At 45.6% G+C, this 23,250-nt stretch overlaps 1 protein-coding gene and 1 long non-coding RNA gene across 3 annotated transcripts in view; both read left to right on the top strand.

Annotated features, from left to right (window-relative positions):
• The window catches only part of LOC139052378 (uncharacterized), a 162,374-nt gene that overhangs the window by 6,441 nt on the left and 132,683 nt on the right, over positions 1-23,250 (top strand). The gene's annotated exons all lie outside the window — the stretch shown is intronic.
• LOC139052365 (uncharacterized) lies at positions 9,970-22,987 on the top strand. Its single transcript, XR_011509868.1, has 3 exons — positions 9,970-10,170; positions 10,942-11,053; positions 22,692-22,987. It is a non-coding gene; the product is annotated as an uncharacterized lncRNA (long non-coding RNA).

Here is a 23,250-nt window from a genome sequence, read left to right as displayed (position 1 = left end):
CCCGGGAAGTTGTATGGGCTGTTACTACTGATTTCGATAGCCGTTTCTTGTTCTTCAGGCATGGGATATGCAACGTTTTCTAAGTTCAGTGATGCGATTCAATTGACACGTCCGTTTAGTCATATATCTTCGTCAGAGAAGCGCAGGCTAGTGATGGCAGCCTTCGGCGACAGCACGTATGCTTGTGTTTATGACGCGTCACATCGGCGCGCATCACTTCTTGTACTGGCACCGGAGACACGAAAGAAAAAAACAGTTTACTTAAGAACACCGATGCGAAAGTTGAAATATGGAGTGGTGTATCCTTGTTTAGACTTGTTGGTTCCTGAGCCCAGACGCGCCGATAGCGTGCAGACGGACTCGGCGGATACGCCTGAGCTTCGGTGGGGACCGATCTCGGCGCGGGTAGCTGGCGAAAGCTAAAATGCGTGTGTTTGAGCCCCAGAACCTTCCTATAGTACAATAGGGAAAGTGGAAGCGCGCGAATCGCCTCAACTTCGTCATCGGTGCGATAATATCAATCAGCGGTAGGCTTCGAACTCGGGGCCCGTTCGAGCGCGTCTGAACAACTTCTGGATTTCATGTCCACTCCACAACACTGCGACAACGGCGACAAATCCCAGTCATATGTTACGCGCAAACTACTAAAAAACGCGGCGTCCTCTGCGTCTGCGTGATTTCGTTCAAGAATCTAGCTATCCGCCCAGTCAAAAGGGAAAATGCAAAAAACGAGAGTGATCTTCAGTGTCAAATGTGCATGTATACGCAGGGCAGCTTACGCACCTTTGCACCAAGCTGCGACACGAAATAGAGTGTTATGACCCCAAGATATAACGTTATTTAGGACAAGAGACTAGTATCAAGCGATGAAATTGTATAAAGCATTTAATATTCAGCAGCGATCGTCCTCGCGCACTGGAACCAGCGCGGCACAAACACACCCAGCGCAGTTTCCAGTGCGAACCAGCGAACTGCAGCGAGAACCAGCGCCTGTACAGCACAAACCAATGCGCCCGAGAGTCATGGCAGTGGAACCAGCGTCTCGTCCAGTGGGACCACGGAGTGGGACCCAGCGTTCTCACTGGTGTCCCGTCAGTCCTAGCGAGCGCCAGCGTCCCCATGTGCGATCCAGTGTCAAAAAACGTGCTGCTGGTTTCACACTGGAAGGCACTGGAAGCAACAGACTTGAGCCTCTATGCTTGAGCGGCGGCGCTCTCCCTCGCGTTCGGGAAACACCTGCTTTGCGCGCGATCCGCCTTGCAACGCGTCGGAGTGGTTTCCGCGGCGATTCGTGTGGTATATAGGAACAAGCCCCTGCAAACACGACCAGAATATTCGCAGCCAAGAAGCTGCAAACAAACGTCTATGCTCAGCACTCCTTCGTTTTAGACAAAACGATCTTACTAAACGCGAGTGTCGATGTTATGTCCACCCGATGTTATCAACGCGAGTGTCGCCGCAGCGGAGTGCCGTCTATTTAGGCTCCCCTTGCAGCCGCTGATATCGCTGGGAGCCACTAGGCTTAGAACCTATATTCGTCAGGTCAATAACGTCTCTACAATTTTGTCATGTCTGATGAAAATGCCACTGGCTGTCTTGGCTTGACATTGCTTTACTAAATGTCTTGACATGGTTGGCAGCGATGAGCAAACACATACGCAAGCCACGCAAACCACCGCGACTCACGATCGCTGTGCTGCCCGCCTATATACGAGTCAACTTGTATCGCGGATCTCGAGTTGTGACTAAATTAATTAACGTCGTGCCTCAGGGACAGGCTGGCCACTTTTATAACGCCGGGCCCTTTGGAGCTGGCTACTTATATAGGTCGAGGTGGTCTTTAAGCACAGTTGCAGAACCAATGAACCAAGAAAAATTGCCGTCAGCCGACATTGTCTGGCCATGACATAAATAAACTGCCAACATATTTAAGCAGCACACGCATAATCACGTCACTGTAACCAGAGATGATGAATAGTGTAACCTAGTGTCTCACGTTACCAAAGTTATATGTGCTATGCTGAATGAAATCTCTATAAGCTTACGCCAAGACAAACTGCCCTAATCTAACTAAACATAGAAAATTAAGGCTAAGCTTTAATAACATCAGCTTTACACGTGTGACAGGTGGGCCAGTACTTATCGATTCACCCTAGCTTATGGAACATGCTAACCTACCGAAACTCCTTTAAAGTGTAAGCTGCTATACCATATCTAATACCTGTCACACTGGACATTTTAATGTCATAGGATGCAAATTACATTCAGTGCAATAAATGCCATTCGACCTGTGGTGGTGGTACACAACAAAAATTGATGTCATTCGGTCATGATATCAATGGCAATCATTGCAAAAAAAATTGGTGAGAGAACAAGAGCAAGGTATATGTAGAATGTCTATGTAGAAAGTCAATTTATTTTAACATATATATGGCGTGTCACTTCACCAGAATAACACGCATATAAAACTTCCAATTCCAGAATTTCTAGCCACTACAAGCAAAAACAAGGCTTGACCAGCTTAGTAGCCATAGCCAATAAATTGAAGACAAACAATACGACTGACATGGCAGTGCTGGACGACGCTCGGTTGCAGTAGCCGAAGCAGTTAGTTGATGCGTGCTTTGCATTGCGAACAAAGCAATCAGAGGAAGAAGCGAGACTGTCAAATAGATCCATACAGGCGCCCGACTGCTTGCAGTATAACTGACTAGTAAAGCGACAGCCGCCAGACGCCACTGAGGTGGAGAGTAAAAAACATTTTGTGAAAGCCTGCCATGCAGCTTTCCTTTAGTAAAATAGCAGATGCCTTAAATAACACAAAATTAATTACCTCTTTACATCACTGTTTCTGAAATTATGAATGCTCAATGTCATTTTAGTCATTCACCACAAGTGCAAAGCTGACTGATTTTTTTCAGATTCATTTGATTGCAGAAGTAATTCGATTCTAATGGCATTAAATATCGCTGCGTAACAACCGAATAATGTCATTCAATGCTAATGCCATTCGATTCGAATGACAATAAAATTTCCAGTGTGACAGGAGCATAACACAACCACTTGTGAGCCACTGGCCATGTTACCACTATCCATTCATCTTTAGAATGCTGATTAATTATGTTTCAGAATGATTTCATTAAATATGCTAGTCCTATTCCCCAGCCTGTGTGAATTAGTCACTTGTGAAGAAACTTTCCATGTTTCTGTGAAGTATGGGTTAGGTTGCTGCATCAGCTCAGATAGGGTACCAGAAATTGTTTCTACCCGTCAAATGACGAAACACAAGTCTACAGTTACCTTCATTGCCTTTACATTGCACTTATTGTGCAAAGTATAAATGGTATTGCAGCTTTCGAAAAATTGATTCAAAATCAGCTATTTATTTTGCATCCGTATTTTGCTCATGGTGCACATCTTTCTACAGAAATTGCTATATCAATGTCAGCAGTAGGAGCAAAACTAAGGTAGATCATTCTTGTCGAAGATTTTTAGAAAACATTTGAATATCAAGTATACTGCAAGCAATCAGTGCAGGCTGAAATTATTTATTTGCTTCATGACTTACAAACAACAGGCGATGGAGGAATCAGATTTTGTGTATTCATATAAATACTTTGTACGTACAAAGTAACTATGCACAGCACAACATATAATACTCCTGAATTCATGTAGAAAGATTGTAACGCATACTGTTGAGTAATATCTCATGGTGTCTTTTTAACTCTAGAAGTGAACAGTGCACCCATAAAATTTTTGTAGTTGGAACAAATGATATGAAGAAATCATATATACTACTTCAGATGAGTAGACAATTACATCTGCCTTTAACATAGTGCACAGCCCTCAGCACTGAGAACATGCTAGAGATATTGACACATCATAGCAGGATTCACATACTGTAACAAGTTTAAATATTTTGCTTTACAGCTCGATGTCCAGAGCTGGATTGCTATTATCTTGTAAAATTACCACTCACGCCAATTTTCAAGGAATAAAAAGCCGGATTATTTCAGTCCCATTACAGATATTTCTTTTTTTTTATTATCAAGCAAGAACGTCTATAAAAGGCCACTCATTGAAGAAGGCAAACAAAATACAAAATTCCACAATCACAATGCAAGGTCATGCAAACGGCTCGTGGGTTCTATCGCAGATGCAGGTAAATCACAAAGATAACGAGGAAACACTACGTAATCGCGTTTATTCGCTGGAACGCACTGCAGCCACTTGGCTGCAAAAACATCGTACACCACCGCACATTTCTAGCACACACCACGTAGGACACATGTACGCTGCAGAGATATGTGTTTTTTTCTGAGGAATGTTCGTGAGTCGCACAATAAACACAGAAGGCACGGGCGACAGGCGCGCAACCCGCGCACATTGAACACACCGGCATGAAAGCAAATGCGGACGACACCGGCGTAACCTGCGCTAGACGAGTGATGAACCCTGCTAGATTTGATGCTTTCCGACAGAAACAGTTACAACACGCACGGAAACATCGCACGCTGCCCAAGCGTACATCTGATACCGTGTCAACAATTCCTGAGGCTACAGTTGATGTTGACGACAGCAGAAAGTTATTTAAAACGAAGTGACAACGCACGTAGCACGGGCAGGAGCTCATAACGTCATGAAAAAACTTCAATACAGCTGACTTGAAGTGCAGATCTCGGAGGCCATACTTTTGCTGGCTGCACATGGCAGTTGTTCAAAATCGAAAATACGCCATAAAATTTTTTTCTACAGTGAAGTATAGCGGGCAATATAGACGCTTCAATGTTTTTTCTCTCGCAACTATACGTAGTTGGGCGCAATACGGCACAAAATGAGTGCGTACTGGTTATTATTAATGCATCACGGGGGCCACACAACCGCACAGGTATACAAATGACGCTCGCCCCATGCGATCGGTTGGTGGCGCAACCCACTACCCTGTTTCAAAGGAGACGCTCATAGCATTCATTCGTCTACACTGCTCTCTATTTCGCAACTGCCGGTCGCCGGTCGGTTGCGGGAGCCGTTTTGATGTGTTTGTCTAATCGTGTGGTTTTGTGTTTGGTGTAACGAAATGTGACTTGGTTCGCGAACACAGAAGTGCCAGAAGATAGCTTGTGTCTCTCTGAAAACTCACCATATGCGTGGCGTGCCAGGCAAATGGGGACCAACGATTTTCATGCCCTGGAGTGCGTTCTCTTTTGTGTCTGGTTGTGGGAAGTTCGCTGGGTAGTTCTGAACTTAGTGTCACACATTACTTCCCCCCTCTTCTTTGGCTTCTGGATTGGATTGGCGCGGCTCGCTACGTGCTTGCGCGCGCTTTTTCGAGCGCAGATTGGTGTGCGCCTGGTTTCTGCACTAGGCTGTTATGCGATCGCTTTTTTGAGCGCAGATTGATGTGAGCCTGGTTTCTGCACTAGGCTTTTGCACGATCGCCTGCTTTTTGCACTGGGCTTTCAAAAGGCGAAGTGAGCGTCGCTGACTGCGGAAGTGCAGCGCCGCGGGCCTACCGTGTATGGAAGCGCGCAGCAATGCCGGGAAACATTCATACAAAAGCAAAGGGTCAGAAAAAGTGCGCTTTATTTTCCGTTACTTTGTCACACTGGGTAGCGCCGTGCGATCGCTTCTAATAGACGCAGAAACGAGTCCTTGCAGCGCATGTGCCCATTAATCGATGCCCACCATAGCCATATCAGGTGCGACTCGAGGAGCTGTGGAGTCACCCTGTAGCCGGAAGAGACGAGGTGGCGCTTCACCTTCTGCCAGTAGCTTTCGATTTTTTGGGTGTGAGCGCCCGTGATTGGGTCTACAAAGTTCATGCTGTGGTTAACAGCCTCCCATTGCAAATTCAGTCTTGCTCCGTTAGCCCCCACTAAGTTCGGGATGCAGTTGTATGCGGCCCATTCATCACTGTGGATGGTGGTTCCTGGTTCCACGTTGGCTGCAATAATGGGGCCTAGCGTCGCCGCGTCTCGTCGGTCGACCTTGAATAGTCGGAGCTCCCCGGTGGTCACGCAGATCATGCCGAATACCCACGGTCCACGATCTGCAATGCCACCGTAATTTTGGCGGCTCGGCGGAACGTTGTCGCCCGTCATCAGGCGGCCTCGATTGTATTTTCGCTTGCCGCGAAGGAGGCATTCATCAATTTGCACAATCCTCCCGGGGCCACCGAGTGGGGGTCGCGCCAGCAGCTCGTCCCGCACGACCTCACGAGCGTAGTTCCTCCAGTCGGCGATGACATGGTCCGACAGATGAAGCAAGTCGCCGGTCATCTCCTTCATGAGCCACGTGCCTATGTTTTTGCTCACGCAGTACGTGAGCCAAATCACTTGCCGCCTGGAGACGTGGACGTTCGGGCGGCCGAGGCGGTCCGTGTTGGCGAAGTAACTTCCCTCACCTCTCTGCCCGTGCAGTGCAGCGGTACCGTGTAACTGCGACAGCTGCTTTCGGCACCTGTTGCACCGGAAGGCAGCCCGGCGTCCATTCTGAGTCTTCCTATACAATGTGACGACTTCGCCTTCGCAGGTTGGTTGGTCCGGGTTGAACGCCAGGTCCTTGCAGGTGCCCCAGTACTCTGACGACGCCACTCGACCTGGTCTGGAGTTGGGGCGCGGTGGGCGGACAGCGCTTGAAGCCGGAGCAAGCCGAAGCGATCGTACGAACTCTTCCTCCGCAGCTGCATCGCTGATAATTTGACAGATGGTGACAATATTGGGGTCAATTCTCGTGGCGGCCATGACAACGAGTGCAGCGAGAGACGCGGCTCGTCTTTTGTAGCCCCGGGATCCGTTACAGCAGAACCCTCTGTTAAGGACGGCTCACCCAGGAACGTTGAGGTAGCGTGGACCTGGCGGTCTGGAGCTTCAGGAACAGGCAGGGGCCCAGGCGCAGATGCGAGACGACATATTTTCAAGCTTCTTCGATCACGCAGAGCGACACGCAGTCTAGCTTGCTCAAACGTTGAAGCTCGTTGGCGGGGGCGTGTTTTATATAGCCTGGAACGCCCTCGCTCAGGAGAAGGAGAGAGGGCGAACGCTCTCCACACTTGCGGCCCCCGCTCGGTACACAGGAGAAAGCTCAACGGATTTTTTAACCGCGCTTGGGCCACCACAGGCAAAGGCACTGACATGCACACACGCACACACACACACACACGCGCGCGCGCGCACCGTCGTGTACCCTGCCGAGGAGGAGGAGAAGGAACGAAAGCACACACGAAGCTTAACGTTCGCGCTGGCTGAGAGGAAAGAGTACTGGCGAGCCTATGTAGACATCGGGACGTGGCGAGCGCGTGGGGAAGGAGACGAGAATGCGCGCACAAAGGCTAACGGCTCTTCGCCGTTGCGGATTTTCAACGAATGTTGGCAGCTCTGCGAACTACACAGGCCATTCGTAACACCTGTGGTGCGCGCATGGCTTCAGCACAAGGGCAGCGTAACGAACTTCCGTGGAAAGCTCTGATATGAAACCTGAATAAATATACATTATAACGTATGAGAATTATTAGAAATAACGATTTTTAACGTCGAAGACATGGAAAACTTCTGTTCCGATGTCCGCGACATCAGCCGCTCCTTGGAGCCGTTCTTGTTCTGCTCTAACATGTTCTTGGACCTCCTGGATGTTCATATATATAATATCATAAGAACACAGGAAACGTGATTCTCAAATTTTACTAGCTGAAAGCAACTAAATAAACTGCGCTTGTCTTGCAGAACGCGTGCATGGGGATTTGGAGAGCCCCTTGTCGGCTCAAAGCTTGTCGACTCAGAGCTGAAGCCATGCGCGCACCACAGGTGTTACGAATGGCCTGTGTAGTGCACAATTGCGTCGCGCTGCTAAAACCACGACGAAAGCCCATGCGTTTTAAATTCGCAGAGCTGCCAACATTCGTTGAAAATCCGCAACGGCGAAGAGCCGTTAGCCTTTGTGCGCGCATTCTCGTCTCCTTCCCCACGCGCTCGCCACGTCCCGATGTCTACATAGGCTCGCCAGTACTCTTTCCTCTCAGCCAGCGCGAACGTTAAGCTTCGTGTGTGCTTTCGTTCCTTCTCCTCCTCCTCGGCAGGGTACACGACGGTGCGCGCGCGCGCGCGTGTGTGTGTGTGTGCGTGTGTGCATGTCAGTGCCTTTGCCTGTGCTGGCCCAAGCGCGGTTAAAAAATCCGTTGAGCTTTCTCCTGTGTACCGAGCGGGGGCCGCAAGTGTGGAGAGCGTTCGCCCTCTCTCCTTCTCCTGAGCGAGGGCGTTCCAGGCTATATAAAACACGCCCCCGCCAACGAGCTTCAACGTTTGAGCAAGCTAGACTGCGTGTCGCTCTGCGTGATCGAAGAAGCTTGAAAATATGTCGTCTCGCATCTGCGCCTGGGCCCCTGCCTGTTCCTGAAGCTCCAGACCGCCAGGTCCACGCTACCTCAACGTTCCTGGGTGAGCCGTCCTTAACAGAGGGTTCTGCTGTAACGGATCCCGGGGCTACAAAAGACGAGCCGCGTCTCTCGCTGCACTCGTTGTCATGGCCGCCACGAGAATTGACCCCAATATTGTCACCATCTGTCAAATTATCAGCGATGCAGCTGCGGAGGAAGAGTTCGTACGATCGCTTCGGCTTGCTCCGGCTTCAAGCGCTGTCCGCCCACCGCGCCCCAACTCCAGACCAGGTCGAGTGGCGTCGTCTGAGTACTGGGGCACCTGCAAGGACCTGGCGTTCAACCCGGACCAACCAACCTGCGAAGGCGAAGTCGTCACATTGTATAGGAAGACTCAGAATGGACGCCGGGCTGCCTTCCGGTGCAACAGGTGCCGAAAGCAGCTGTCGCAGTTACACGGTACCGCTGCACTGCACGGGCAGAGAGGTGAGGGAAGTTACTTCGCCAACACGGACCGCCTCGGCCGCCCGAACGTCCACGTCTCCAGGCGGCAAGTGATTTGGCTCACGTACTGCGTGAGCAAAAACATAGGCACGTGGCTCATGAAGGAGATGACCGGCGACTTGCTTCATCTGTCGGACCATGTCATCGCCGACTGGAGGAACTACGCTCGTGAGGTCGTGCGGGACGAGCTGCTGGCGCGACCCCCACTCGGTGGCCCCGGGAGGATTGTGCAAATTGATGAATGCCTCCTTCGCGGCAAGCGAAAATACAATCGAGGCCGCCTGATGACGGGCGACAACGTTCCGCCGAGCCGCCAAAATTACGGTGGCATTGCAGATCGTGGACCGTGGGTATTCGGCATGATCTGCGTGACCACCGGGGAGCTCCGACTATTCAAGGTCGACCGACGAGACGCGGCGACGCTAGGCCCCATTATTGCAGCCAACGTGGAACCAGGAACCACCATCCACAGTGATGAATGGGCCGCATACAACTGCATCCCGAACTTAGTGGGGGCTAACGGAGCAAGACTGAATTTGCAATGGGAGGCTGTTAACCACAGCATGAACTTTGTAGACCCAATCACGGGCGCTCACACCCAAAAAATCGAAAGCTACTGGCAGAAGGTGAAGCGCCACCTCGTCTCTTCCGGCTACAGGGTGACTCCACAGCTCCTCGAGTCGCACCTGATATGGCTATGGTGGGCATCGATTAATGGGCACATGCGCTGCAAGGACTCGTTTCTGCGTCTATTAGAAGCGATCGCACGGCGCTACCCAGTGTGACAAAGTAACGGAAAATAAAGCGCACTTTTTCTGACCCTTTGCTTTTGTATGAATGTTTCCCGGCATTGCTGCGCGCTTCCATACACGGTAGGCCCGCGGCGCTGCACTTCCGCAGTCAGCGACGCTCACTTCGCCTTTTGAAAGCCCAGTGCAAAAAGCAGGCGATCGTGCAAAAGCCTAGTGCAGAAACCAGGCTCACATCAATCTGCGCTCAAAAAAGCGATCGCATAACAGCCTAGTGCAGAAACCAGGCGCACACCAATCTGCGCTCGAAAAAGCGCGCGCAAGCACGTAGCGAGCCGCGCCAATCCAATCCAGAAGCCAAAGAAGAGGGGGGAAGTAATGTGTGACACTAAGTTCAGAACTACCGTTCGCTGGACGTCGCAAAGAAATAATGTGTATTATTAGCGTGCCTCAGCTCGTCCACTACGTCACGGCGTGTAGGCTGGTTGTCGACGCAGCACCAGCAACTTGGAGAGCGCTTTTCGACCGCGTCGTACCATTCAAAAGGTAAGTAATCGTGCTTGCTAACTACACGTGTATTGTGCGTGCTTCTCGTGTGTGCACAGAGTGCACGAGCGTAAAATAGAATCAATAGAACTGCCACGGCAACAGTGGAACCCGTGCTGATGCTTGCTGAGCGCTGGTTGTCAGAATTTAGCTAGGCAAGTTTATTGTCTTAATGCGAAATTGAAAATGATTATAAGCGTTTTCTTCCGTTGAGAAATATTACGTTCGGAAATAATCGTGTTAATTATGTGCGCCTGTGCGTGAGCTCCCGCTTTTCTGCTTAAGTTGCATAACAACGCTCATCTGCATCTTGATAGATTCTAACTGCCATTACGTTTCCTCGCGTATAAATGCTTCTACGTTGTAAATAATCTCTGCTTACGCGGTCCTGAATTTACGAGCAGTTTTAGAAAGAAAAAAAAAACGTAAGCAGTCAAAGCTTGCAACTGGTGCAGCTTACTAAAAATTTTTAAGACAAGATGTGTTGACATAACTTATGCGTAACTAAACATGACACGAGACAGTTGCTTAAACTAAGTCATGAAAAAATTGAATTGGTATGTAAACAAAGATTTCTTTGTAATGTGTTGCTGCTGTGTGTGTGTTAAAAATTTTACGGTGATGAAGGGGTCCCTCTGTTGCCACCCTTCATTATTGCAAACATTATTTTCGTGACTATTTTTAGATGTTCCTTGCATGCGTTCACACTGTGACAGCGTTAATGTGCCACTGCTATAAATTAACTGCGAACTTTCCGAACTGATTTTGTAGTGGCGAGGCCGTAACCCACACCAGTGTCCACATAATGGAGGAGCCAGCAGAAATGCAGGGAAATCTTGGATGACTGCCATAGCGCAGTGTGTAATCTGATTGCTTGGTTCAGGTATGTATGATGTGTATGTATTCCAAAGAGTAGGACCTCGGTATCATTCGTGGATAAGTTTATCAACATATTACTCAACACAGCTTACTAAGTAGGCTAAGTATTTTTGCAACTTGCTGCTTATTTGTTTTCATAGCTGTTATGCACATATTGTTTTCTATATAAAACTAGATCTAACATGTCCTGTTATTAAGTATTTTTTCTTGCATCAATTGCTTGGATGCAATTTAAATTTCATTTTTGTTTGACAGAATAGTTCTTGCGGAAACCCGCAAGGTGGAGAGAAGTACTTAATAAAGGGAAGATCAAACATCCACTTATTCGTTGCAACTGCTGCAAAGGAAACCTGTACGGGTTCCTCAAAAGAGAAGCCTCGAAGTTCAAGAAAAATTCGTCATGGTCCGGGACTTGAACCTGGGACCACTGCCTTTTCGGGGCAGCCGCTCTACCATCTAAACTAACCAGGCAACTAGCAAATGGTAGGGCGAAGTCAAATTTGTCAACAGCTGACAAATTCTGTCTGATTTTCCCTTTATAATTTTTGAAAGAGCGTAGGTTTGGGCATGTTGGTATTCCATAACTTTTAGGTTTTTGGCACACAAAAAGGGGTGAGAGACAGAGGTACGATGCGGACACAGCGCTAACTTCCAGCAATTGTTTTATTCTGCGAAGTGGTACACATACATATAGGTAACAGGCAACAGCGTACGCATGCGCATATGTACTGGTTTCTAATCAGATGAGACAGCAACGAGACGTGTAATGGAAAGTTAAGATGATATCGAAGATGAAAAAGCGACCATGCATAGCCAAAAAAATTTTGTAATTGCAAGATTAGAATGCCATCTCCATCAAGCCACCCTCTGTGACACGTTCAAAAAATCTAATTCTTTTTTTGAAAGATGGATTGAAGGGGCATGCTAACACAGATTATTGAAGCAGCGAAGATCGCTAGTTTGGGGAATGCTCGTGTTAGCGCACCTTCATTCGATCTTTCAAAAAAAGAATTAGATTTTTTGAACGTATCACAGAGGGTGGCTTGATGAAGATGGCATTCTAATCTTGCAATTACAAAATTTTTTTGGCTATGTATGGTCGCTTTTTCATCTTCGATATCATCTTAACTTTCCATTACACATGTCTCGTTGCTGTCTCATTTGATTAGAAACCAGTGCATATGTGTACCGCTTTGTAGAATAAAACAATTGCTGGAAGTTAGCGCTGTGTCTGTGTCGTACCTCTGTCTCTCGTCTCTTTTTGTGCACTAAAAGCCTAAAAGTTATTATTTTTGCTTAGTACACGGTGTATTTCTCACTCTATATTTTGGCTTTATTGCTTTGAAACTGTTTCCTATGCTGCAGCCTTTATTTCCATCTTCTTTTCTGTTTATTCTACACGCTTGTGCAGTTTCTGTGCACATAAGAATTCAAAGTGTAGTGGGCCAACTATGTTGCATGTCTAAGCACATGGCGTGCTTACCATTGTTTAACATTCATATTTGCAATTATTTATCTCTTGTCCCCAGAATAACTGCCACTCGCAAATACACATTTGATGAGCCTGAACTTTTTGAAATGATCATTATTCACTGTGCTGCAGTTACTGCTCTAACATATGGGTAACAGCACAAACATGATCACAAGAAAGGGGACACATACACACAGTGCTGGCAAACAACTGGTTTTATTGGCAAGGATAGCAACCTTATATATGCCAGTGAAGCAAAGGAAATGAAGGGGAAAACATGTCAAGGGTGATAGCGTGCTAACCACGCAAGCACAATACAGCCAACCAAGCGCGACAATATGCAAACAATTATTTTTCTTTGCCGTCTGAAGCCCCCCCCCCCCCCCAGTAGCCACATGCAGAAGGTCAAATTCAGCATCAAAGAGAGCAAGAGAAGGGGTGCTAAAGCACCTGCTACCAAATTTTCTAATGTGGTAGGCTTCTAAACTGATGAGTGCGGTCTTGTCACTGCCCTTTCCTAGAATCGTCTCTTTCAACCAGGCCACCCAGTCCGTATACTTGCCAACGTTCGCAACTAAATGTGCATATTTATCATCTGGTTGTTTCTTTTTTTCACTTTTTGAGCGTGTTCCCCTAAACGGTCATTGACACAGTGACCAGTTTCGCCGACGTAAACCATCCCACATGACGTGGGGATGCAATACACCACTCCAGTGGACATTTTACTAACGGCGGTTGGTGGTTCTTCTGGCATCCACTTTTTCTGGCGTCACAGATATGTGGCCACAACTTTCCCAGCTCAACTGGGGCAGAGAAACAAATTGGCACACCGTGCCTACTTGCCACCCTCTTAAGATTGTGGGAAAATTTATGGATGTAAGGGACCACCTCTGTCTTACGTGCCTTCCATTGATCCTCAGCCATTGTACTTCCTGATCCTCACTTGAATTTTGGAAGTAGGATTTCAGAAACAGCAGTCAAGACCAAGACGGGGATCCTGCAGCCAAAGGCGGCTTGCCTGATTATTAAACGTGGTCTTAATCTGATGTGGGCACAATTTTTGAAGAGCTGATGCCATACACAATACCGCTATACATCTCTTAATTGTCTTGGAGTGTGCCGAGTCAAAGGGCAGCAACTCCTTCTTAGCTCGTCGGTAGTAGCCCCAGCAAACATGTCCATCACAGAACTTGATTTCTAGGTCTAAAAACTGTAAACTTGAAAGGTACGGGAGTTCATGGGTGAAACGCAACCAATGTCCATGTTTGCTAAAAATAGAAAATATTTTGCCTAATGTAGAGGGGTAGGGGAAGGTAGGCTGCTTCTTTAAAAGCACTAAAACATTCTCAATATACCTAAAAAACTTTAAAACCGGCATCCATTAAACATCTGTTCCAGTGCATTTTCCACCTTGGCGAGAAAAATGTCAGGAAGAATAGGGGCTACGCACAAGCCTATGCAGATGCCATCGCGCTGCAGAAATGACTACTCGTCAAATACAATAAATGTAGTTAATTTAGGGAAAATGAGGTATCCACCAAATCGTAGCAATTGCTACAAAGGAAACCCATGCGGGTTCCTTAAAGAAAAGCCTCGCAGTTGAAGAAAAATTCGTCCTAGTCCGGGACTCGAACCCAGGACCACTGCTTTTCCAGGGCAGCCACTCTACCAGCTGAGCTAACCCGATGGCTAGCAGGCAGTAGGGTAGCAGATGTCAATCGTAACAATTAATTGCTACGATTGACATCTGCTACCCTACTGATTGGGTGGATGTCTCATTTCTAATTTTCCTATAATTAATTACTTATCTCCACCTTGCGGGTTTCTGCAGAACTATTACCACAATAGAAGTAGAGTTCAAATGAAACTGCAATAATGATAGAAAGTTATGAACAGACAAACCGACAGTGTTCTGGAAGGATACGTCGCCGTTTTCAATGCAGTCTTTGACACACGCTAGCAGTTGATCCTGCGGAACTGAATGAAACAAGTCCTGCACGTCTGCTGAAAAACCGAAACCAACATGATCATTTCCCTCTAAAATCTACTATTGTGACTGATTGCTTTAGAAGAAATGGGTCGTTCAAAGCTAGCGTCTTGAGCTTCTTAGCGAAAACTGGCAAACACACTTCTGCCACGATCCCTCTTCACTAACAATAGTGCTAAACGGAACTTCGGGCTTGCGTGTCTTGGCTGTGAAAAACCCCCTCAAACTGTTCCCTCTGCTGTTAGATATGTCCCTGGCAAACTTTTTGAGGTCTACTTGCTTACAAAACTCAACGAACTTGGTTTTTACTTGCACTTCACTTTTCTCTCCGGGGTCAAAGTTCTTATTAGCCGCTACCAAACCTTTTTCATTGTAAATTCCCTTGGGTAAAACAATGAACCCACCATTTGTCAGCTTGCATAAGCATCAGGTTGTTACCCTTAAAGAAAGATGTCATTCAAGGATCTAGTACGGTACTAGTCCGGGGTTTTTGGAGCAAACTTTCGCAGGCAGTCAGTACCTTCAAGAAGGCAGCTGTCCCGATTATCATCTTTTCCTGAGTGGCCACTTTTCGATTCATTGCAGTGATATCATGCGCAGGAAATCAGCTTGGAGCCCAAATTTGGATCCTTTCTGCAGATGTTGCATAATCTTCTCTGGTATATGGACGTCCCCCATGACGCTGACATTGGCTAAGACACAACTGGCTAAGGCGATCGGTCTGTAGGAGGAGAGCTCGTTAGGGTATTTCCCCGGTTTAAGCAGGCCTACAACGCGACTGCATTTCCAAGAATCTGGAACATTTCCTGTCTCCCACATCATATTATAAGATAGAAGAAGACGTCATGATTCGATGCCAAGATGGGTAACGTCGGCACCAGGACCAGACGGAATCACATACGTTATCCAAGGGAATTTGCAATGGAAAATTTTTTGGTAGCGGCTAACAAGAACTGTGTCCCTGGAGAGAAAAGTGAAGTGCGAGGAAAAATTAAGTACGTTGAGTTTTGTAAGCAATTATGCCTTGGAAAGTTTGCCAGGGACATATCTAACAGCAGAGGGAACAGTTTGAGGGGGGTTTTCAGAGCCAAGACACATACGCCGAAAGTTCCGTTTAGCACTATTGTTAGTGAACATGGTCGTGGCAGAAGTGTGTTAGCCAGTTTTTGCTAAAGAAGTTCAAGGCGCTAGCTTTAAACGACCCATTACTTTTAAAAAAATCAGTCGCAGTAGTACAGTTTTTAGAGGGAAATGATCATGTTGGTTTCGGTTTTTTGGAAGACGTGCAGGAGTTGTTTTATTCTGTTCCACAGAATCAACTGCTAGCATGTGACAAAAAGTGCATGGAAGATAACGGCGACGTATCCTTCCAGAACACCGTTGGTTTGGCCGTTCATAATTTTCTATCTTTATTGCAGTTTTATTTGAACTCGGCTTTTATTGTATTTGACAAGCAGCTGTTTTTGCAGTGCGATGGCATCTGCATAGGGTCTTGCGTAGCCCCTATTCTTTGTGAAATTTTTCAGGTCAAGGTGGACAACACACTGGAACAAGAGTTTAATGGGGGGCCAGTTTTAAAAATTTTTAGGCATGTTGACACTTATTTGGTGCTTTTATAAACAGCAGCCCACCTTCACCTACCCCTCTACAGTAGGCAAAGTGTTATCTATATTTAGCAAACATGGACGTGAGTTGCCTTTCATCCTTGAACTCCCGGACCTTTCAATTTTAGGTTTTATACCTAAAGATCACGTTCAGTGATGGACATGTTGGCTGGGCCTCCAACCCACGGGCTAAGGAATTGCTGCCCTTTCACTCGGCACTCTCCAAGACAATTACGAGAAGTATACAGGCGTTGCGTAAAAAATAGGCTCTCCAAAAATCGTGCCCACATCAGATTAAGCTCAGTTTTCATAATCAGGTAAGCCGTCTTTTAGCTGCAGGGTTCCCCATCTCGGTCTTGACTGCCATTTCAAAAGTCCTCCTTGAAAAGTTCAAGTGTGGATGTGGAAGTACAATGGTTGAGGATCAACTGAAGGCACCTAAGGCAGAGGTGGTCCCTTACATCCATAATCTTTCCCACAATCTTAAGGTGGCAAGTAGGCACGGTGTGCCAATTTGTTTCTATGCCCGAAATAAGCTGGGAAAGTTGTGTCAATGTATATGTAATGCCAGAAGAACCACCTACCGCCGTTAGTAAAATGTTCCACTGGAGTGGTGTATTGCATCCCCATGTCATGTGGGATGTTTTCTGTCCGTGAAATTGCTCGTTGTATCAATGACCGTTCAGGGGAACACCCACAAAAACTGAAAAAAAAAGCACTAGATGAGAAATATGCACATTTAGTTGCACACGTTAGCAAGTATACGGATTGTGTGGCCTAGTTGAAAGTCACGACGATTCTAGGAAAGAGCAGTGACAAGACTACGCGCATCAGTTTAAAAGCCTTGCACATTAGAAAATTCGGTAGCAACTGTTTTAGCACCCCTCACTTTGCTCTCTTTGATGCTGAATCTGATCTTCTGGGTGTGGCTATTGGGGCTTCAGATTGCAAAGGAAAAGGAAAATAATTGTTTGCGTTTTGTTGTGTTTGGTTGGCTTCATTGCGCTTGTGAACTTGGCACGCTGTCACCCTCGACATGATTTTCCCTTTCATTTCCCTTGCTTCACTCTGGCATATATAGGGTGTCCCACATAACGTGAGCCAAGCATTTAAAAATGAAAGGTGCGTGTGAAGGGAATTGAACGAAACCCATACTATTCACAATAGCCCATAGTAACTCAGACAATTTTTTTGTTTTCCCCATAACTTGCTAATTAAATAAGTTTAATTACAGAACATTTAGTTATTGGCTGAGGACCCCAAGTATGGTACGCAGATTTGTAGATTTGTAGAGCACCTTCAGAAACCACCGATCGAATTCTTTCCTTTACTAAATGTCTCATGTAGTCCTTTTTTTTCCGGGTTGCAAAGAAAGCCCATGAAATATGAAGAAGGCCACGTGATGGAGCATAATGGTATTGTGCTGCTCTCAAGCGTGTGTTCGGTGAACAAGGTTGGCTGCATCGTGACTGGTGACGAGAAAGTGGCAGGGCATTCTTTATCTCATTGGCACCGCTCCGCCTGCAGCATGCATTTTCGCCATCATCCGACGGGAGCCGACCTTGTTCACCGAAGGCACGCTTGAGAGGAGCACAATACCACTGCGCAAGCACTCTGTCACGTGCCTTGTTTCATATTTTGCGGGCTTTCTTTGCAACTCAGAAGAAATGACTATGTGAGACATATCGTAAAGCAAACAACTCAATTGGTGGTTTCTGAACGGGCTCTACAAATCTGTGTGCCATACTTGGGGTCCTCAGCCAATAATTAAAGAGTTGGGTAATTAAATTTAATTAATTGGTGAGTTATGGGGAAAACAAAGGATTGTAGGAGTTGCTATAGGCTATTGCGAATAGTATGCATTCGGTTCAGTTCACTTCCAACGTGCCTTTCATTAAAAAAAAAATTATTGGCTCAAGTTATGTGAGACACCCACAAGGTGTGCTGAGACACGCAAGGTGTGCTGTCCTTGCCAATAAAATCAGTTGTTAGTCAGCACTGTGTGTACGTGTCTGCCTTCTTGTGGTCTGTTTGTGCTGTTACCCATATGTTTCGAGATGAACCAACTCTCCCAAAAGGAAGTATTGATGACGTTACTGCTGTACTGAGGTGTTTTCTAGTAAGCTTGATTTTTTTCTCTCCCATTAAAAAAAATTTTGGCAAGCTATGCCCATTCATGCAAATAGGCATTGTAGCAGTTAAGAGTCTATGTCCAGTTACATTATATTTCACCTTAAGTAAACACAGTATAGATCACATAGTTAGCTGATAGATCCGTGTATTGATGCTCAATCGTTAAAGAACACTATTTCGTACATAGTGCTCAATTGTCTCGTTGCTTTTGCTGTAGCATTTGCTCGTTGTTGCTAATAAAATGAATTGAATTTCAACTCCACCACATAGAACATTCCGATTGGCACTTCTGTAATTTTAATAGTGATAATCAACCAACAAGCCCTAATTCAACAGCTGTCATGAATAATTTCTAATACTTTGGGTCCCTTTTCATGTGTTCTGTTTCACACTATGTATTTGGTCAGCACAGTGGGCATTCTTCTATTCAATCTGCTTGGTGCTGTTGAGGTCAGAATATCTTCAACCAGCAAGTTTAAATTATAATGCTATCCGTAAAACTTCGATTACTGGGCAGATGAAAGCATTTTATCTCATTCTAAACGTATCTTTGTTGTAACCACCAGTGTCTAGAGCAAGCATCATATGCACAGCAACTCATAATAAGTTTTTAAGTTGGATGGGTGAGTATGTATAGCTAAGTATACCTGTGCATACATATACTTTCTACATATTAGCTAGTGTTTTAGCCACACGAAGCAGCCTATGTTGTGTTTGCTGAAGTCAAATTTATGGTTGATGCACCTGCTTTTTTTGTTGTGCACTTACACTTCTGTGGTCTCTTAAGCACTGTAGTCGTGTGACAGCTGAAGTATTGCAGTAGTGTCAAAGTTAGCGTGCTCCACTATGCCAACACATACCTATCACCGTATTCGTGCATTTTCTGAGAACCAGCTGTGTTCACTAGTTGAAATTTGTAGTGTCCTTATGAGTTTGCCGTTCAGTTCATGTAACTTTTCAGGACAGAATTTGCACAAAGAGGAAAGGGAGACCAAACAACATGACTGCTGCTAACAACTGTCTCTTTAGTTTCATGGAAGGATTAAAAATAACAATATCACTGGATACGTGCTTATATTGTGCACAAGTTCTTTCAGAGGGAAGATGTAAGTTGTGATATAAAGGAATTAAACCACGATAAACAGTATTTGCATAAAAAGAAAAGTAAATATGTGCAGAATAATTTCTATTCCTTGTCATCTAGAAAGGATGCTTTTTTTGCGTTGGCAATGAGGGCTGGCTCACACGTTTTATTTATGTGGCACGCCTCACTGATTTCTCTCGTCAATTCTTCACCGTGGGTGGAAACAGATGAACAATCTTAATTTAGCCTGAGGCCCTATCGCGGCAATGCACGGCCTAGTTGGACGAGCATACTGGTGATTGTTTTGGCACACATTTGGCACATTTAGCTATGGCCAGTCTGCCCTGTGTACATTTGACCACATGTGAAAGGAATACAGTACACTGCCTCTCGCACACACTAGACAAACTTGCTTTAACCAAGGAAACCTCGTTCGCCTGCTCGCCTTTCTCAATTCACTTGTGTACTGTTGTACATGTGTATACGTATGTATGTGTGTACAAATGTGTATCCCTAGCAAGCAATATACAAGCGAATTGAGAAAGGCACCCAGGCTAGGGATAGGGAGGCTTGCTTAGTTAAAGATGCCACCAAATTTGTCTTGTGTTCGTTAGCAGTAGTGTAGTCTATTCCTTTGATCATCTGTATATTTGGTCAAATGTACATTGGGCAGACTGGCTGGTGCCTCAACATGCACCCAGGAGAGCACCATATGTCCCACATGACAATGCATTGACATTACTGATGCTATGCATCAGATTTAGATTGTTCATCTGTCTTGTTCACCTCTGGTAACTGAATGGCCAACAATAACAGTAAGGAATATCACTTAAATACTGGGGCGTGTCAGTCCGCTGTCATTATGATTGCGTGGAAAAGAGGAACACTCTCTAAATGACACAGAATAGCAATCACTCCAAGCTTTCTAATTCTATTTGTTATGCAACATTTGTCCTCATTCTAAAAGAACGTTTGTGCAGTACAAGTGCACATGCAGTGTAAATATTTTCTGTATTCCTTCCCATAAAATAAACACTTAAACATTGAATTGGTAGCTTTTGTGCCCTGTGGTCTCTCTTCTGTTCCTTGTGTTGTACGCAAAAGTTAAACATGAACATGCACCAACTTTCTCAGTTACTCGTCAGTCAGTGTTGATAAACTCAAAATGTTTCCAGCCAGAACATTCTTACCATTTATGTCACATCCAGTCAGTATAGTACTACTCTGGCTTTTCATAAAGCATGCTAATATGTACTTCTGCATTTATAGTTTATGTAATGATAGCCTAACAGCACAAGCAAAGAGTTGTAGAGATACAAGCTGTATTTTGGCTATCACTAATTGCTTAGAGGGTGATCAGAGGCGGATACTAAGAGAGCTCTTCTGATTGGATGGTACAAACCGTACAACACCACAGTAACTTTCTCTTGAGCGAGTTGGTCTTTGCTAAATGCCATGCTGTTGTAGTGCAACAAACTGCAAAAAGAAAGATACGAAAGGACAGAAAGAAGGGAAAGAAAGATGACACTACACTCACAACTGTTTATTAGGCACAAAACTTGCTACATATATATTGCGCATACTCTTGACATCAGGAGCAGCAAAAAGAGCAAGTGACAGGTCATGTTGTTCGTGTGAAACCCAACATTTTCATTTCCACATCATATAAAAACTAGTTTGACTAACACATGCTTGACTACTGATCCGAATGTGATATGCCTCAAGTAGTTCCCACGCGGTTTTATCTCTACTCTTACCTGGGATTCTCACCTCAGAAAAACGTGGCTTACAGGAGCACGATTTGCAATGTGCAGAGAGATGGGTGGTCATACCCTTTTCTAAATTGTTTTTGTTCCCTCATTCACACAATGGCCAATCTGCCCGACACAGGTTTTCCCATAACTTAGCGGTGTCTGGTAAACCACAGCAGTGGACCGCTTTTCCACATAGCTTTTTTGTCTAGTTTCAAGCATCATGTCCAGCAGCTTTTAAAATTCCATATTTCCTCATTCGGTCGTCACCTAGTGGCAGAAACCTCGCTGCAGCAACTCAGATGTAACAATAATCTGAAGGGGAGTCAGGGAAGTAAGCACGATTCCCAAAGAAAGGCTCAGGTGGCACCTTATTACCACAGGGTGAGCCACAGCCTCAAGGCGGTGAACAGGTATGAGGTACTTGTTGTTTTCTTCCTCGAACAAGCTGTCTTGCCTATGTCCCCGAATCATAGAGTGTGCAGTGCAGACGTACATTCAAACATGCAAAGTGCTACGTGGAAAAGTGTTCCACTGCTGTGGTTTCCCAGATACCGCTAAGTTACAGGAAAACCTACATCGGGCAGACTGGCCGTTGTGTGAACGACTAAATGAGGGAACATGCAAACAACTTAAAAGCGCATATGAACGCCCATTTTTTCTGCGTATTGTATACCGTGCTGCTGTACTGTAAGCCACGTTTTTCTGTGGTGATAATCCTAGGTAAGAGTAGCGATAAAACTGCGCAGGAACTGCTAGAGGCATATCACATTCGTATAACTGGTCAAGCGTGTGTTAGTCAAACACCTGTTTTGTTATATGATGCAAAAAGAAATTGTTGGGTTTGACGCAAACACGATGACCTGACACTTGCTCTTTTCTTCCCCTGATGTCGAGAGTGCGCGCATATATATGTAGCAAGTTTCGTGTCTAATAAACAGTTGAATGTGTCGCCGTCTTTCCCTTTTTTCTGTCCTTTAGAACCTTTCTTTTTCCAGTTCTTTGTGCTGCAACACCATGCCGTACAACCTGTACCACTTTCTACGCTTCACAAAACTGAAAGTCAACTTGGGCTCACTGAAACTGGTTATGTATTGCTTGTGTAGTCTCTTTAAAGATTGCTTTCAAACAGAGGTAAGCCATATAATTTTGTGTGGAGCCCCTACACTAATGCTACTGGACATACTTCTTGCTGCCAGCAGTTATTGACATAAAACCAATGGCCGATTGCACAAACAATAAAAATGCATAAAAAATGCTTGATGTCAGATTTCCCAGGTTCCTGTAAACAAAGCAAATTAGCTGCTTTAATGAGAAATTTTGGCAGACTGGGTGGGAATAGAACCTGGGGTGTGAAACAAGGACACTTCTGTGATGCCACAATATCCATGTGCTTTTGGAAGTAACCGTTGCAGATGTAAACGCTACTGAGGGTGAGCTTTGTGTTGTGCCAAGAACTAGGTCCTTATAAATCGGTTGTCAGTCCCTTTAAGGTGTGCCTACTGTGTGTGTTATATTGTGCACGTCGCATTGCAGCCATCTGGTTCACTAAAGATGCTTTCACGTTCCCACACGTAAACAGTCTTAACATGCATCTGCCCTTTTATTGCAGGTACACCTAGGAAATGTATACATTGATGAGGAGTGGCACCTGCTCTAGTGCCATGGCTAGGACTCCGTGTTCTGCAAAGAACTGGCGAAACTGGTGTGGGGAGTTCTGGCACTCAGGATAGGAGCATCACAGGGGCTCTTTGGTGGTGCCTTCTGAACGACCGCAATGTCATTGAGAAGCCGGCATTGAGCCTCCATAAATTGGAAGCTGTGGACAGTATCATCGACATTGTTTCAAATTTGTTTGTGTTATGTTTGTAACAATACATGTATAACAGTGAAATGATTAATTTTCCAGATGCACTTGTTGCATATCTTTCGAGATGTGGTGCCCCTGACCGTAGCCTAGCAGACATGCTGAGAGAAATTAAGTAAGCGTGTAATTGCAAACATGTGTACATGCAGTAAACCTCATTAATTTGAAGTCGTGGGGGCCATGCGAAATGACAGGACTAAGCAAACGCAACTAAAATGGTTTAAAATATATATTTATGTTTTGGCTTCCCACGGGAGACTTGTTCACAATGAAACCAGCAGCAGAGTAGGTAGCGTTCTTATCT

This window comes from Dermacentor albipictus, unplaced genomic scaffold (assembly GCF_038994185.2).
Source record: "Dermacentor albipictus isolate Rhodes 1998 colony unplaced genomic scaffold, USDA_Dalb.pri_finalv2 scaffold_22, whole genome shotgun sequence".
NCBI classification, from domain to species: Eukaryota; Metazoa; Arthropoda; class Arachnida; order Ixodida; family Ixodidae; genus Dermacentor; species Dermacentor albipictus.
The sequence above is the reverse complement of the archived record's forward strand: the minus strand, read 5'-3'. Positions and strand labels throughout refer to the sequence as shown.